The following is a 17,073-nucleotide window of genomic DNA, read 5'->3' as shown; positions in this document are numbered from 1 at the left end:
AACCTCAGTCAATATGATTGGATAAATAAACGTGATTCAATCAGTTTAAATAATATTTATTAATGGTTTTAGTAAGAGAATGATGATTATCATATTATCTTTATGGATATATGTACAATGTACATATTTACAACTATAAAGATTAATCCTTAGTAGAAAAAAAAGTACTTTTTATTGCTTTTTACTAAGTCACATACATATGTTTATATTATAATGTACATTATATATAACATATTGTTTATTTTTGACAAGCGATTTCACTTTATTTGACATTACAAAAGTTATATTTAGTTCCATATATTTCAGAGTGGGAACAGAAAACTTGCAAAAGTATGACTTAATTACATGAAATCAAAAAAACACCAATTTAAGATATGTTTCAATACTTTAACTAGGTATATTTTTTATTCAATATGTCTTCATTTATAAGAAGTAACAGTCTCGACACGCCGGCGAACAGATTGGCAGCTATTAATGATGAAGGCTGTGTCAATGGTGTACCACGCTGTCGTTATGACAGCTCCGCAGGAATCCAAATTTTGATTAAAGGTTATGCAGACATTCTTCTCCAAGACCAGTGTTGCCAGGTGGGGTTAAACAAAATCAGCTAGATATACTTCAAAATTAGCTAAAAATCAGCTATTTTCAACAAAAAACTGCTACAAAATTGGCTAAATGTTTTTTTAAATAAATCTAATGACGTATTACAGACCATTTATTAGTTATCGTCCCTATAGAACGTTTTGACGCACAAATAAAATAATAAGTACCAAAATCTTTCCCTCTATCATTTCAGAAGTCATAACTTATAACTATTCTACTCTTTAAAAAAAATAAAAATAAACAGCCCTAAGTTGGTTAAAAAAAGGAAGGAAAAAAAAAGAGTGTGTGTTTCATGTACATATAGTCTAAAGTTTTTATCCTTGTACTAGTCTGTAGTCTAAAATAGCCTGGGCTATTACATTAAAACTTTTAATATTAATGTAATCAATTTAGATGCATAAAATCGAGCCTATAACTTTTTTTTCTATCATCATTAAAAATTGGCTAAACTAATGCGAAATAAGATTTCCAGTCCTCAGCTACATGATATTTTTTCAAGCTAGACAAGTCAAAAATCCCTTAGCATGGCAACACTGTCCAAGACCCCTCAAAGTCCAGGGGTTGAGGTCAGGGCTGGAGTAGGACCACATGGAGGCAGGCCAGAAGTCATCCATATTGTTGCAGCATAAGTTTTTGTGTCTATGGTGATGTAATGAACGCCTGATGTTGTAGGTAGTTCGGGTAGATATACCAATGGTCTCTACAGCCTTATCAGCACTGACACCGGTGTTGAATAGATCACACACGCCTTGCCTTTTTTGTTATATCTCCGACATTTCTACACTAAAGAAATTGGGATAGCAGGCAAAATTTGTTTATTTTTGTTTTAGCTGATGTTTGATTATAAATGACAGGGATAAAATCGAAATTGAATACTACTACAAGTTGTAGGTAAACTATACGTCTATACGTACAGGGTCGGTTTGAAATATGAGGAAAGGCAGCTTCCTGAAATATTTTTAAATGTGCGGAATATTCTCAGAATGGGTCTCACTCTTCCAGTCATTGTTTCTGACACTGGAAGGAGCTTTTCAAAGCTAAAGCTCATCCAAGCTGACCTAAGGTCAACTATATCACAATACTGCCTTACTGGTCTGACCATCATGGGTCCTCACCATCCATCACACAGTTGCTGAGGAGATCTCCTTCGATAATGTTATCAAAGAATTTGCATTAAGGAAAGCAAGGGAGTCCAGATTTAGATGGCAGCTCTGCTGCTTATTAATTTTTTATTTTACAAATAGTATTTGTGTAACAAAGGACTTTTGCAATTCAGCCAAATTTGATTCTGTTATTTTGATTATAGGAGTTACTGTGTATGTTCCTTTAATAAATAATTATTTCGTTTTTTTCTGTCAATTTTACTTTTTTTTTGTGTAAGGGGATTGTCAGAGATAAAGTTTTCCAAGGGCACCTTAACAGCTAGGACTCCCACCAGGGGTGATCAATGATTATATACCTAGAGTTGAGAGCAGCGGTGCCGTAATTTATTTACAAATTATAGAATGGTGACGTATTATTCACACAACTCAATTACTTCACAATTTTATCCCAGATCCTTGACACTTTTGTAAAAGATTGCATCAATCTTCTCCTTTGCAATGATTTAAAATATTGGGATTTGGAGGTAGAGGCTAGGTATCTGTGGTCTTTAAAGAATTTTTAGGTAATTTCATGCCAATTTGTAGGTATGTTACAAAGTCTGAAAAAAGTCAAAATATAAATTTGAAAAGTATAGAGCGTCTCTTCCCACTAATACCACAATTATTACAATCCATTGGCTATCCACTGAAAAATCCAGAGATTCGTGGTCAAAAATTGAATCCGTCTTCTCCTTGAATTGCACTTATTAAGAACTGGTTCCTTAAGACTGGCATATTAAATATGACGCACGGAGTTTGTTATTGTTATCTTACTCTAATTATATCCTTCTACATTTAGGACTGTCGTAGTTTGAAGCACGAAACCTACTCTCTCCCCAGATGTGAATTGTGAGAGGTTCAGTGACCGTAAAAGAACGAGCATAAGACAAACATGACACTCTTTTCATAATTTATAAGCGTCTACAAACTTCATATTCTAATAAAAACTGATGCTCTCAATCATTTTATATATTTTTTTCACTAATGAATAGAATAATGTTTAAGCTTTAAAAATAAATCTCTATTAATTATAAGGGTTATTTTGGGCAAAAAAGTCGAAGCCAATTTAAAGAAAACAGAAATAATCCTATTATTTGACAACTAACTTCTAAATCTCATAAAAACGGATTCCGTCACTCAATTATATATTTTTTTCACTAATGAATTGATAAGTATTTAAGCTTTGTTTGGTGTTTTAAAAATTTTCTCTGTCAACCGGGGTATGTGATTTTTTTGCCCAAATAGCCACGTAAATCTGCAGTTCATTACATCTTCTATTAATTATCGACTTCAAATTATTTCATCTAATAAAAACTGACACTCTCCATCAATTTTTGTATTTTTTTCTTTAATGAATAGAAAAATGTTGAAGGTTCCTTACGTTTGAAAAAAAAATCTATTAATTAGATGGCTCATTATTGTCACAAAACGTCAAAGCCAATTCGGAAGTCATTTTATGTTATTAAATGAAGCTGTTTATAGCGACTTTTTCTTAAATTTTTTGCAATGCCAATATATTTTAAACCCTCTACAACATTATTAGGGTACATTTATTGTAATGTCTTTAAAAAAAGTCATCAAATTTATGGTTTAAAATATGTAATATTTTGGCATTTTATGCGTCACAAAACTTCTTATCGATCAGCTGTTCGACCAACCGAAATAAGTGGTGGAAAAAAAGATTAGAGCACTTCTTCTTTTGTAACATACCTAAAATTTGGATGAATTAATGTTGTTCTCAATATCTTGACATTTGCTTTTTATTAGATACTAATAGATTGCAAATTAAGCAATAAATCCATTCACAATCTATATATGTGTCTCCTTGCTGAACAATTTTTGTTGCTATAATCCATACCGGTTTTAGAAGCAGGTGTGGGGGGTAATTGTTCATGGGCCCACTTTATTATAAAAAAAACAGGGTCATCAAAAATATTCAGTTAGGAATTGTATTTTTTGTATAAAAAAAAGGTTATTTGAAAAGATCAAAATAGTTTTTTCTATAAAAATACGTCATTTAACCAATAACAAAATAAAAAAATGCAATAAGATAAATGTCATTCCAACAATAAAAAATGGACTTGCATTTTATTTTTTCAAGGAAAAGGATTTGAAATAATAATCAACTTTTGAAAAAGAAAAGAAAAATGGTAAAATTTACTCTGGGTATGGGAACAGGACAGCCACCCCCTGGACGACTACACCCTATTTGACCCCGGATAAGTACCCTTGTTCATTTAACACCGAGCCAAATAACCCCTGAGCCAATTAGTTGGATTATATATATATATATATTTTTTTTTGGTTTTTAAATTTTTTTGAAAAAAAATTTCAAATACCAGAATTTTTGGGAAACATTTTAAAATCCATAAGCATTCTCAAAAAACTGATTTTTTTTTTTTGGAGGAGGGGCTACAGCCCCTTTAGCCTTCCTCCTGAGGACATCCCCCCCATCATTTTTTAAAATAATTATTGAGAAGGACAGCTAGTAAACGATAGAGGGCCAAAGTCATAAATATATGTTATGGGTTTTACAAGCGGTTGTTGGGCAATTCTACTTTTGAGTTTGAAACAGAAAGTAATGAATGATCAATAAATATTTTTATGGCACTTCAGGTTCAAGGTACTCATTTGGCTAAAGATGCTCAGGCAAAATAAATAATGGAATCAGAGTCCTTGAGTTTTGGGGGTCACTCTTCTATAAAAGTAAATGCAAAAAAACAAAAACAATAAAACGTAGTGGGCATTTCTTATTAATTAAGTCATTGAAGACTGAGATTTAGGGACCTATTCAAATTTTCACTACCTCTTTATCGCTTATTTATAAATAAAAAAATGAATGAATGAGATAATATATGAGCTTTACTTAAATCTTTGGTAGCTCACAGGATGATAATCTATACTATGCTGGTTACAATTTCCTCAACAGACAATAACTTTTCCATGCTCAAAGAGATTAAAACATTAATAAAAAATATTGCTCTTAGCATGAATTGGAGATAAAATAATAGTAAAGTTTACCTGATGACGTCTAGAAAAGTCTGTTGAATAATTGGTTTCCAAACTTTTTCGAGTTCTACACTTAAAATATGTGGCTACAATGTGCAACCCCTACACCTCTATTTGAGAGGTGAATATAGAATTTGGAGTGTATTTTATGTAAATAGATGAATTAAAGTCATATAAGCTTTATAAAGTTCAACCAAGATGCAAATAATATTAACTTATTTTACCATATTGATCAAAAATAACGACTTTAATTATACAAATTTTGAAAAAAATAAGAAATAATCGAATATATTATTGTAAGTATAAAATTAGTGATATTTGTGTTACTTGGAATCTTTTCAAAACTAAATTGAGACTCACAAAGAAATACCATTACAGGCAATGGATGTGCAAATAGGTTTATAAACGAATCAAGGTATTGATTCGACAGATGTGCTCTCTGCACTGAGCAAATAGGTTTGGACTTTGGACAGAGCAGCTCGAAGATATGATTGGATATAAGTTAATATCGAAAAGGTTTTTCTCACACAAATAAGTTGAGCCAAATTGTATTAATAAATCTAAAGCTGCTTTAAACAGTAGCGGGTACTCATTCATCACCGAAATCTTGAATTCGTCAAGTTTCCTAGACTCAAAAACTGTTTTGTGTGTTTGGTCACATGAAAGTTCGATAAGCCCATCTTCCTAGTTAGGCAACGGATGTTTAGCTGTAGCAGTAAAAGAGGAGTATCCAGTTTATGTTTTTGTGGAGCAATATATTTTAGGAAATATTTTTTAAAAGGATCCTATAGAGACTTTTAAAACTTATGAACATTCATAATTATTTAAGTTTTGATACTACAATTTAAAATATATTCTTCTTTTTTAGAAATCATCTCCCGACATCTCCGCTGTGTTCCACGATCCCAACTTTGGAAAAGCTGTCATACATCACTAATACCTACGTCATTCAGTTAAATTATTTATTCAATTGGTAGGGATATTAAAAGATTTAATGTTTGGTTGTATGGAGCCATTCATTGTATCCGGGGGGGGGGGATATTCTACAGAGTGAAATGTTGATTCTTAAGATAGTGTTGGGTTTTTTAATCACTTAGGGGTTGATAACAGTTTTAGAACCTTCATTCTCCACGTAAAAAAATTAAAATATTTATACTCTTATGCATATGTAGGTAGATAGAGGGTAGTTGACACGCGAATAAGTTTGACAAACGTCCATTTTATCACAAGTTTTCTACTTTTGTGGTTGAGGCATTTCGTCGTAGACTACCAATATAAAATTGCTCTTTGAGGGATATGAGCAGTTCTACTATTCGATTGCATTTCTTAGTTCAGCCCCTTTTTGGAGTTGGTAACCATCAGAGGGAATGTTCATTTTGAAGTTACTTTTTTGAGGAGTGAACTTACTTTCCTACTTCATACAAGCTACCATTGATACATACGAAACCGGATTGAGCGCTCCTGGGGGTCTACGGCTAGGTATGTAGATAAAAGACGGAGTGTAACACTCAGAAGTAGTTCCAGATTTATAATTATAAGTTCTTGTTGGACTCAGAGTAGAATTGACGATCGACATCGGATTAATTCTTGCCAATGTCCTTGTTTATTTCATTCTATCCCTCGGCACAGCTGCTTGTAGCTAATATAATGAAACTTCATAAAAGCTAAGCTGATCTCTTCAAATTGTTGGGGCTACAATGTTAGCTTAAATGCTTAAACCCGATTATTTTATAAAAAAATACAATTAGTTGTGGTTATTTAAAATTTCATGGTAGTAATCAGTTACTAATTTATTTCCATTTCAACCTTTAAGATTCAGATGCTGTTTGTTACTCACAACAAAATAGAAAAATAAAATATTCTTCAGTGCTAACACCACCATGACTAAGGGTGATAATTTTGGTAAGAATACAAAAGCGTGCGATGAGGAAAGAAAAAATACGCATGGTATCATTGATTGAATAATATAAGTTATATAACTAAAATATTCTTCTATCAAAAACGTTATCATTCCCGCCATTGTTATTCAATATTAATATATAATAGTCGATAGAGAACTGAATAAAATGCCTAAAATAACGTCGCCTTCTGTCTGGATTTCTGAAAATGGAGGCCCAGGAATTTGGAAATACTTATCGGCCGAGAAACAGATGGCTTGTCGGATTTGTCGATATAATCTCAATCAAATTTCTGGGGCCATCACAGCTTTAGAAGGACGATTACCCTTACTTGTCAGCATTACCATCGTTGAACTGCTACGAAATGATATTAAGCTAGAGCCATTCCGATCTAAATTGACCAATTTCCTATCAGAAAATCCAGCTTACAATGAATTACGAGACCTAGCCTGTGTTAAAGATTCAATTTATAGAAATACCCCCATTGTAAATTGTGAAGTTGAGAGAATTTTCAGCATGTTTAGAGTCATCCACACCAAATTACGATCAAAGTTATCAGTAAAAAGTATAAAATATTTACTAATTTCGAAATGGAACTCTGAATTTTGTACCATCTAGCAGTAAGTATTCATTTTTTTTAAATCTAACCATAAAATATGATTCTATTTTAGCTAAAAATATCAAGAATGATAATACACAACTCATTAAATGACAAAAACAAGTGCTTAAATGGTCACAACAACGGGAATTGTAGCTTTGGATGGTTCGCAACTAGTTTTTCTGAGACTAGTTTCTTCACTTAAAGACTTTGGTATGATCATTAGGTTTTCCAATATTACATAGTCTATAAATATTACTTTTTTGTCACTTAAGGATTAGCTATGGTTCATAAGCTCCAAGAAATGATGTTCAAAAAACTCATAAAAGGCAAAAACAACGGCTTAAATGGTCACAACAACGGAGGTAGTTACATTGGGTGTAGCATTATAATTAGTAATTGTGTGTATCCTTCATTATAATAGTATGTTGTTATACAAGCATAAATCACCAGGGGTCTTTTTTTGATGCTCTTAATAAGGAGTAATATCGCCGGATATTACTACATAATTTTTATATCTAAGATAAGTAATTAAGGTTTAAAATTTTACTGCATGGATTAACTTTTCTTTTCTTAGATAAACATGAAATAAATGAAAGTGGGATTCTAGAAGCTGTTCGTACTAAGATTGGAAGAAGATATGGATTTAAATCTAACATTATTTTATGATTTTGACATTTACTTTATTATTAATAATTAAGATCTTATCGGTAGAGATTTTTCTATCCTGTGCACAATTGTATATGCAACTTGCACATGAGGAAAAAAGGGTGATGATATTTTTATTAAACCCCACGTCTGGCTTGTGTTTTGCAACCTAAAGTTATGACATATTGAACTGAATTCCGATGTTAGAACAAGAAAATATTATTTGGATCAATCTATTATTTCAATATTCTGTGTTTATAATTTATTGTTATTATTAGTTATATGATTCTAATTGTTTAATTTTGTATATTTAACTTAAATGTATGATGGTTTATTTTTTAGTATGTAGATTATATTTAATTTAAGCCTTCTATTTTAAACTTGGAACTTCAAATATATTTCGAAATACTCTTACTTTGTCGTTTTATTAGTTATTATTCTGAGAATATGGTTCATAATGAATTACAATTTCATAGAATGTGACGTTTTCAAATCCACTGTAACGGATAAAAACCGTCTAAGTCAATTATACGTAGTATATTTTTATTAAACATTTTGCTAATAAATTCTTTCGTTATACCCTCAAAAATCATATAATAAAATAATATATATAAATAATCATAATACAGCAGGCAGATGATAATCTCATCAGTATTTAAACAATAACACCATATGTCTTTCTCCCCCCCTTCTACTCGCACGCGTTATTCTCTACAATATTATCAACTATAACCATGACCTATTCAAAGGATGAACAAAAAAGAAGAAGGAGCACACGCAACAACCGTTTTTCCTTTTCTTATTTCGTAACTTAGTTTTTTCATTACAAACATGTCAACTCTAAATATTAAATTTCTTCTCAATTAACTCTTCTCTTCCTTTGGACATATCTATATATATATAGGTACATCTTACATCTTAAATAATTAATATTTATTAATAGATATGTATAGTAAGTTAATTTGATTATGTCATTAAAATTTCCTGAAAAGAAAAAAATTTATCATTAAATTAATTTAGTCTATTTATTATTTATAACTTTCGAGTCAATTGAACAAAAATGATATTTATCTTATATTAATACATATAAACCCCTTTATCCTTCTACTGATACTGTAAAGGAATATATTGCAATACCTATAATAAAATAAATAAGTCTACATTACATAAATGTAAAATGTATTGGATGTTCTCGCCAGAAATCCTGGTATACCATTTTCCTGCGATTTCTCTGAGTTTGACACTTACTAAAAATCCCTAAAGAGATCCCGCTTTTAATTATTTTATAATAAAAGTTTCCTTTAATTATAGATATGTTCACTTAAAATGAGCTTATTCATTACTATTCTTTTTATTCCTTTTTGGTTGGGGGTCGGATCGAGTTTATGGAATTCAAAAATACGGATTCAAATGTTCTAAAAAACAGACCGGGCACTATTAGTTATCATTAATGTTTACGTGTTTATATTGAAAAAAAACAAAAACAAAAACTATCTTTCAAAATTAGAAAAGGAAAAATGGTTCTTGCGTGTTCTCTTTTTTCTTTTTTGTTTATCTAAAGTAGGGGTCGGCAACACGCGTGTCACTACCGGCGAGTGGAAAAATATTCACTGGCACTCTTAGAACATATTCCCGTAGTTTGTGATTGGTTTTTTACCATTATTGTTAATAGTGGCATACTCATTGATTATAAATGTTAAAGTTAGCACTCCATTCTCAAAGGTTGCCTGCCCCTGATCTACAGACTAGGCTACTCACATATGTTTGTATGTATGCAACAATATCTGCACTTTGGAACAACATTCTAAGTTGAAATTTGCTGTGGTGGTGTGCTTTTGCATGAAAAATATGCACATTAAATTATATTTCGATTTATTAGTATTATTGATAATATTTTTGTTTTCTTTTATAAGTTTAATGATTGTAAAGCATTTTAATAATCCATTAGTTAGTCTCTTCATATCTATATTATTATCGAATTATATCAGGATAAATAAATTACATAAAAAATACTAAAACTTTAATATCCACTCATCATTGGAGCTCTCCTTGGAACAATCGACCATGGATTGTACACAGGTAAGCCTGTCACTATAATTAAATATAGTCATTATCTTGACAGACCTATACACTGGTGACTACTCCAACAGTACCCTCACCTAAGAGGCCCTCACCTCTATTTGCAGGATTCAGAGGTGGCCTTCAATCTACTGCTGTAATGTCGCAAAAAGAAGCAGGATCAGGAGCGAGACCAAAATTAATAAAAGGAACAGAAGGTCCACAGCCACAAGCGCCCCTCCATAATTAACTAAAAGGGATAGTCAGGCTGATTGAAAGGAAGCTAACCGGATTCAAAATGCTGTGACACGATCAGTAGGGACAACAACGGAAAAGAATGAAAATAATACAAATAATCCAATTGCCCAAACTATTAATTTATTTTCGTTTCGAATTTAACCCAGCCAACTTGGGATAACTTTTACTAGTTATTAAATATGTCGTCGTGGTGTTTATTTCTCCCTCTGAAGTAAGCATTATTCTCTAACTTTGATATAAATTGTTTTAAAATGGATAGTAAAATAAATGTAGATGAATTTAAATATAATTACAATATTTTTCCTGGATTAATGCTATTTTGAATGCCTTGATACGAGTAATTCCCAAAATAATATGACGGGATACTAACAAAGGTTTTAATTCAATAATACCATATGTCTTGCTCCCGCCTTGTCCTCGTGTGGAATTAGAGAAAAGTGGAAATTGTCAAGTCCGACCGTTATTTAAGCACCATTTTGACTGCCAAGAAAAATAAACATTTATGGAAAAAAATGAACCAAAAAAAATCATTATAAATAACGGATTTATTTTTACTACAACTATTATGAGACCCCTTGATTGACGTGGATTGCAAAAAAACTATTTTTAACTATCAAAACGACAATATTATTGATTCAATGCTGGCTATTTGGACGAGGTGAATCCCAGAAGTAAATAGTTTTCCCATAGTTTCGTCCCATAAGACGTTATTTTAATCAATATACAGTTAATCAGAATGCGTTTAATTCATAATAAGCTTTTGTATTTGCATTGACAAGTTCGTTTAGCATCTTAAAAAAAACATTTTTTTTTTGTAAATATGTAGCAATATCAATTAAATAATTAATATTGTTTTTTACCCTTTCATTCTTGAAAAGGTTTCCTAGGCCATTGATTGTGTAAATTCTAGTCCTTTGACTATTGTTTCCGGAGCAACGTTTCATGAGGAAGCCATATAAATAGGTATATAAATTAATGTTTGTTGATCATTATCCTAAAACATTTATGTCCTCAATCTAATGTTAATGAAACTTCACAGTATTAATTAATTATATATAAAGGTTACAAATTGATTAAAAAATGATTCCATATGAATTTTGGGCACTAAGATTATGATCAAATTTTGAGAATATGTTTCATAATAAAATATATGCTCAATTGTAAAATTTAAGCGTGAAAATATATGAGTGTTTAATTATTGTCATAGATGAAAATAATAATACAATGGAAAAGCCTGAGCCAGCTTTTTGCAGTTGCTACCCGAATATATGTTTTTTATTTTCCAAAGCCTTTGTCTTTATTCATATATTCTGGAAGAGATAACTTATAAGTATAAAGTAATCACTAGTGTGTGACAGACAAAAGTAACACATCTGTTGCGTAGTTATAAGTCAATGTCCTTGTTGGACTCAGAGTTGAGTTGAGGATCGATATTAGAGATGGATTTGGTCAAGCTCTGAGCCCAAACTTCATTTTGCCAAGCACAAAAATCACGTGGTCCAAACCTTCCAGCCCGACATTTATTTTGAATGTAAAATAATTCCTTAACAACTAATCGCTGATGTTATTTTCCATTTGCCCCCCCCCTATGAAGAAATTTTTGTTTTGTACTAAAACATTTATTTCCTTTGGAACATGCAAAAAATATATTTTAAAGATTTCTTGTATAAAAAAAAGTCATTGGATTAAATTGTTTGTTTATTTAGCTCCTAGATACACTCTACTACACCGGAACTCAATCCGGTATCAGCCCGTAGAAGGTCATCTATGAGTTTCTAACTTTAATATTATAAAATAAATCATAATTACACAACATATAAAAATCCTCAAATGTTGCTTATCGATTGATCTTTTCTTTCCACAGACTCCATAAATAACAGGTTCAGTGATTTTCTGTATTGTAGGGCCACATTCATAAGTATCAATATTTAAGATATTGGACTCAATAGAGAGGTCGTTTTTGATCTATTCTGGATTTTTTAATTTATATGAGGTCATGAATTTATTTCTTTGAAGTCTTTAGAAGTTCAACCAACAACTTCGTCCAAAATACCATGTTTCTTCTTTTTGACTTCCTTCTCACCTTTAACTTACGACTTGGGTTTTTGCTTGGAATTTTATTTGTCTCGTCCTGGTTATTAATACTCAACTCAGTATTGTCCTGGAGTGTAACTTTTTTCTCTTCCTCGTTACTTTGCTCTCGTTTCCTTTTCACATTGTTGTTGCGTTCCTCCTCAGTTACAGAGTCCTCATCAAACTTATTTTTTCATGATGACAAGGGTTTGCTACTATTGTCTTCACATGTAGTAGTACTCTGAGTTTCGCTTCTAGTTTCAATTCCTTTTTCAATATTATTTTTGTATTCAGTCTTTTCATTAATTATTTCTTCATTGGTGATATTTTCCATAAATGGACTATTTTCATTAGCCTTTAAAATCCACTTCGTGTAATCTTTGTAACCTTTCAGCTGTTGATTACATTTAGTCTTTCCATGTACAAAATTAAAGCAAATTGAACATTGCTTGATTGCATTTTCAAATTCCATATGAAAGATCCTACCGTTTATAGGAAGGAATGTTGGAAGTTTTTTAGGTGAGCCCATAACTAAGACGGTTATTGAAGAGCTGAGTTGTTTTTGGAGATGGGTAAATTGTTTCAGAAATGAGGAAATTCTGGGCTCCATTACGTCATTAGGTTTATGCTGAGCTACTTTAATTCCTTCAACTTTAACAAAAGGAGCTAAATGATTAGCTATTTTATCATAAAATAACGTGCTCCGGGTATTCTTCAATCTGATATTGAAGTTTTGGTCTCTTTGCATCATGTCAGTAAAATCTCGACATTCTATTTTTTATCTTTTAAATCTGCCGTGAGAGGTAAACATATTTTTTCACCCAAAGACTGAGTGTTTGAGTTTTCATTAGAATTATTTCCGGTTTATAGGTAATTTCACAGGAGACAGATCTAACATCCATTAGATTGAGACCTAAAGTATCCTTTGCAATGAGAGCAACATTTTCCAAATTCATCTGTAAGAAGGTTATTCTTCTACGACTATTTGCATCATTAACAAATAGTGAGAATTTAATCCAACCACTCTCATAATTTTTGATGGAGTGAGACCTGTACTTATTTCCTTCATCTCACTGCTGATCACAGCAAATTTAATGAAAAGTAATGACATTTTTCGGTTTCTCTTTTTCAAAATAGTATAAGAGTAGATCATTTTTTCTACAACTCTCAAAATAATACTTGTAAATACTTTGTTAATTAATTATTTTCAAAATTAAATAGTCATAACGTAGGCCTCACCTTAATTAATCTAGGTTCAAAAATATGAAAATATTGCAATTTGTAATTGCAACCTGAACCGAAAAGTTCAAAATTTTATGGCACATGCCAAAGTGGCATGACTCAAGCCTAGATATGAACCTCCTTGACTACTATTAGTGGGGCGTAGTCAAAAGTAGTAGGTCAAAAACTACCAGACACCCAAATTTGGAGGTCCTGATATCCGACATTTGTGATACTAGGTCCAATTTTTGGTGATTTTTATGGCAAATATATACCAAATCTAAAAAAATGTTAAATCTTGCATTTTCCCCCACCCACCCTGTCTATATGTAGATAAAATCAGATATATCACACATCCTATTTAGATTTGAAATAGATCCGTAAAAGGCATGAACAATCAACACCTTTATCGTTAAAACAAATTCTCAGTTTCAAAATAAATAAACCAACTACAACAGAAAAAACCATTTTTTATTCCACAAATGTGAATGAAATTGATTTCAATAAGTATTGAATTCTACTAATATTTGTTGTATCTTCTCCGGTTGCTTCAAAAGTATCGAATTGCTAATCAATACTAAAGTCAATTAAAGATATTATTAGTATATTTTTACACAAAGGAGTTTAAATTAAATATTAGAACAATAATTATGTTATTAATTTTTACTAATTCGAACATTGTGCTTTTATAAAAGGGAGTTTTCAGATCAGTGCACTCTATATTCGATTTTTTATTCTCCCTTTTTTTTTTAATAGGAAGGATCAACTTTTAAAGAAAAACATACAAAATACTTTTTCAGATTATGTACATATATTTCTATAAAAAGAAAACATTGATTATGGTCATTGATGCAAAATATTTGTCCCATCAGTATGTATTAATAAAATACACCTAAAATTAACATGGTAACCCTGACAATTAGAAGAATGTTTGAAAGGAAAGCAACAACTTAACTGTCATGACGTTGTTTTAGATCAACTGCAAGGAGTCGTGAAAGGAAGAGACTGAATACAAATCCCACTCCTTCCATAGGAAGGTCATACAGCCTGGAATTACTCACTCAGATGTCGATCCTCAATTCTACACCTTGTCCAAGACTTACACATACAGGGAGCTGGGATCAAATTGTCGCCTACTTTAAACCTTGATAACTTGAAGAGACATTATCAAATAAAAAACCGGTTACTAAATGGGAAAGCTATTCTCGTCAGCTGACGATACCTAGTCCAGTTTGCATCATGCCGTCATCATATGAGGAGATAAAGAGCTATAAGTGGAAGGAGGAGCTTTCGAGGTCCGCCGTAGTCATGGCATTGGTTAATAATGGAGGTGAAATCTCCATTTCAACGATTGCTTCAACCTTAGGAGTGAATTTACGGACTGTTCAGCAAATCCGTAAGAAGCTAGAGGACACCTGGGATGTTGACGCCACCATAAAGAGGGCACCCAAGGAGGAGGGCGCCGACAGGAAGGTCAGGGACACTGACTTTGTCGACAAGGTGAAGAAGATGGTTGAGGATGACCCAACCAGGTCCATGAAGGTCATGGCGAGGGATCTGGGCTGCCATGAGAAAATAATAAGGGACTGTGTATCTGAGGATTTAAGTTGCAGGAGCTACAAGATGCAGGTGGGCCAGATCTTGACCCAGAAGGCGAAGGACAACAGGCTGATAAAGTCAACAAAATTGCTCAACAAGCTCAAGCACCCAAAGCAGCCCGGGATGCTGTCGTTTTTCTCTGATGAAAAGAATTTCTGTCAAGATCAGAAGGTCAACAAGCAGAACAACAGGTGGATAGCCACCTGCACCAGCCATGTGAGGAAGGTAATGAAGACCAAGTTCCCTGCAACGGTCATGGTGTTCGGGGTGGTCAGCAGTGAAGGTCATGTTATGCCTCCCCACATGTTTGAAACGGGTCTAAAGGTCAATACAGAGATCTATCAGGATGTTATGGAGAAGGTGGTTCTGCCCTGGATCCAAGGGGTGGCCGGATACAGGCCCTGGGTGTGGCAACAGGACTCAGCACCCTGCCATGTGTCCAAAATCTCCATGCAGTGGTTAACCGAGAACTGTTATGACGTCGTAACCAAGGATTTGTGGCCTCCTAACTCTCCTGACCTTAATCCTTTGGACTATTTTGTCTGGGGCTATGTCGAGAGACATACCAACAGACATCCCCATAGCACCAAGACCAGCCTGGTGGACTCCATCAAGGAGGTATTCGGCAACATGGACAATGAGATGGTCAGAAGAGCCTGCGGCCGGTTCAGAGGCCGTATTGAGGCCTTTATTGATGCCAACGGTGATTATATCGAATGAATGGCTACTCTATACCTATATGCTCGTCATAGTTTTGATTTTCTATAAAAAAGTTAAAAAATGTATGTTTTGTGTTGTTTTTTGTAGAAAAATATTTTGGCGACAATTTGATCCCCGCTCTCTGTACAACTCCCTTGGAAATCCTCACTGTTACTCTTCGTCTTTCATGAGCTCACGCAAACGGTATTACCAAGGTTGTGTCCTTATCCGTTTAGAGGTTCAAGCAGTTTTGGTTCTTGAGCTGATACAACGTGGAGGGGTAGAATATGTCTGCTACTAAGCTTGTCGGGGATCTATAATATAATCACTATATTATTTCTTAAGCCAAGGTTTCCCAAACTTTACTATGTCAAGGCCACCTTCTCTAATACCTTTTTTAGCTGAGGGCCTCTTTATGCAAAACATGAGTACTATGTTTGTGTAGACTGAAAGAAGAAATCCTCAATTCTCCATCTTCCAACCCCCCCCAGCATTCCCTTACGTCCCTCACTTTGAAAACTATTGTCTCAAGCATCCTTAGTTTTTAGGGCCCTTCAGGAACTTGGGGCAGTATGCACTCTGCGTATTATATAGTTAATATCATTAGTACCTGTTACCAAATTGAGCCTGCATAAAAAAAACCGAAACCGAGACCAAAACCGTTGAAATGAAAGAACAGAGACTAGACCGATGGAACTGGTGAACCTGAACCGGGCACAACCTTGGTTATTACTTTATAATGAGATGTTCTGTCTTCAGGAATGAAATAATATTGAGAACTGCTTTGGAAAATAAAAATCTATTTCCGATTACTTACTAGAAAAAGCCCTTTCTAGGACATGTTTTATACACCTTTAGTTATGACACTGTTTATAGCCCCCCCCAATGACGGCACAGTATGTGAGTAAATTGCAACAACCTGATAGTTTGTTTATGACCCACTATTTGCTCCATTTATGTTTTGGTTTGAGCTGGTATATTTGCTATCAGTATTTTTATTTAGGGGATCTATAAATGTACACTTATTCCTTGTCATTTTTTTATAAATCGATCATTCGCTGTTATCAATAGAAAAATATAATATACCACCATATTATAATGTGTCATTAATCAAACAAATGTAGGGTATAAATGGATATCAATCTCTTCATCGTTTTGATAAAATATTTGCATGAAACAAGTTGTAATAATGAGGACATACTTACATAAATATTCGTTGTCTATCAATTACTGATCCAAATTCACATTGAAAATAACTTTAATGGAA

The 17,073-nt window shown here is 32.8% G+C and overlaps 1 long non-coding RNA gene across 1 annotated transcript; it reads left to right on the top strand.

The window, feature by feature from the left end:
- The first annotated feature begins 6,932 nt into the window (after positions 1-6,932).
- Positions 6,933-8,312, top strand: LOC139906157 (uncharacterized). Its single transcript, XR_011781496.1, has 4 exons — positions 6,933-7,272; positions 7,324-7,463; positions 7,526-7,615; positions 7,675-8,312. It is a non-coding gene; the product is annotated as an uncharacterized lncRNA (long non-coding RNA).
- Positions 8,313-17,073: the final 8,761 nt, after the last annotated feature.

The sequence above is a fragment of the Lepeophtheirus salmonis genome, chromosome 8 (assembly GCF_016086655.4).
Source record: "Lepeophtheirus salmonis chromosome 8, UVic_Lsal_1.4, whole genome shotgun sequence".
NCBI lineage: Eukaryota > Metazoa > Arthropoda > Copepoda > Siphonostomatoida > Caligidae > Lepeophtheirus > Lepeophtheirus salmonis.
This window is presented reverse-complemented; position numbering and strand designations above follow the sequence as displayed.